The sequence below is a fragment of the Carlito syrichta genome, unplaced genomic scaffold (genome assembly GCF_000164805.1).
Source record: "Carlito syrichta isolate Samal-C Ts95f unplaced genomic scaffold, Tarsius_syrichta-2.0.1 Scaffold112228, whole genome shotgun sequence".
Classification (NCBI taxonomy): Eukaryota; Metazoa; Chordata; class Mammalia; order Primates; family Tarsiidae; genus Carlito; species Carlito syrichta.
Window position 1 is genome coordinate 699,373 of NW_007056324.1, and position 1,976 is coordinate 701,348.

At 40.0% G+C, this 1,976-nt stretch overlaps 1 protein-coding gene across 3 annotated transcripts in view; it reads right to left on the reverse strand.

Annotated features, from left to right (window-relative positions):
* The window catches only part of UBAP1 (ubiquitin associated protein 1), a 70,520-nt gene that overhangs the window by 55,598 nt on the left and 12,946 nt on the right, over positions 1-1,976 (reverse strand). The gene's annotated exons all lie outside the window — the stretch shown is intronic.

Here is a 1,976-nt window from a genome sequence, read left to right on the forward strand (position 1 = left end):
AAAAAAAAAAATCATATGGACATGCAAAGGACTTATCATAACAACTTTGAGAAACTTCCTGATTTCAAATGTATTATACATATACAGCTACAATGGTCAAAACAGTGTGGTTTGGCATAAAGACAAACAGATCGATGGAACAGAACAGAAACCAGAAGACATATAAACAAAATATTTATAAGTTGCAAAAGCAATCCAATAGAGAAAAGCTAATATTTTCAAGTGCTAGAACAATTAGATCTCTATATACCAAAAAAAGCTTCCATCCAGCCAGGTGCAGTGGCTCACGCTTATAATCCTAGCACTTTGGGAGGCCGAGGTGAGAGGACTGCCTGAGCCTGCGGGTTCGAGACCAGCCTGGGCAACTCAGTGAGATCTCATCACTACAATAAACCAAAAAATTAGCCAGGCATGGTGGTGCTCACCTGTAGTTCTGGCTACTTAGAAGGCTGAGGCGGAAAGATCACTTGAGCCCGGCAGGTCGAGGCTGCAGTGGCTGTGAGCGTGCCACTGCACTCTAGCTGCGCAACAGAGTAAGACTCCAACTCCAAAAAAAAAAAGCTTCCATTCATACCTTGCATCATATACAGATTTAAGTCAAAATGGATCACAGACTTAAAAACAGAACCCAAAACTATAAAACTTTTAGAAGAGAACATAGGATAAAATATTTCTGACCTTGGGTAAAGATTCTTAGATATAACACCAAAAACCCAAACTATAAAACAAAAACTAAAGAGGACTTCATCAAAATAAAAAGCTTCTCCTCAAAAGACACTGTGCGATCCTTCCGCCTCAGCTGTGGTGGCCATGAGTGTGCCACTGCACTCCAGCCTGGGTGACAAGAGTAAGACTCCAACTAGGGAAAAAAAAAAAAAAAAAAAAAAGACGCTGTGCTGGCCGGGAGCAGTGGCTCATGTCTATAATTCCAGCACTATGGGAGGTAGAGGTGAGAGGATTGTCTGAGCCCATGGGTTCGAGACCCGCCTGGGCAACTTGGCAAGATCTCATCTCTACAATAAATGAAAAAATAGCTGGGCGTGGGGACGTGCATCTGTGGTCTCAGCTACTTGGAAGGCCGAGAAGGAAGGATCACCTGAGCCCAGCAGGTCGAGATTGCGGTGGCTGTGAGCATGCCACTGCACTCCAACCTGGGCAACAGAGTGAGACTCCAACTCAAAAAAAAAAAAAGATATTGTGCTAAGAGATTACAAACCAGGTACAGTGGCTCACATCTGTAATCCTAGCACTTTGGGAGGCAGAAGTGGGAGGATTGCTTGAGCCCAAGAGTTGCCAAGACCAACCTAGGCAACATAGCAAGACCTTGTCTCTACAAAAAAAAAAAACAGCCAGGGGTAGTGATGTGAACCTTTAACCCCAGCTACTACTTAGGAGTCTGAGGCAGAAGGATTGCCTGACATGGAGCCGTGATTATGCCACTGCATTCCAGCCTGAGCAACACAATGACATTTCAACACAAAAAGAAAAAAGAAAAAGAGATTATAACTAGCCCAAATGTGTGAAAAACATTTAAAAACAACCATGTGATCTCTTCTGAATCTTATGGGGAGGAAAAAAAATCTGTGTTTATAAGCATAGGAAAAAAAAAGATAACAGACACATAGAGACTAAGAGATTTTTAGAATAAAAAATGTTAGGGTTCAAGTCTGCCACTTAATAACTGTATTTCCTGGACAATTTGGTACCTCTTGAGTTTCAGGTACCCAATCTATAAAATAGGGATAACAACAACAACTATATCACAGAGATATTGTAAGGATTCAATAAGATAATGCATATAAAGTGCTCAGAACAATTCTAACATATGGCAGGATATGTTCAATAAATGTGACCTATACAAATATTCTAATGGTGAATGTTTCCAATAATGACTTATAGGAAGTTTATACTTTTTCTTTTTATATCTCTATAGTCTAAGTCTAAATTACACATTCTTTTTTTTTTTTTTTTTTTTT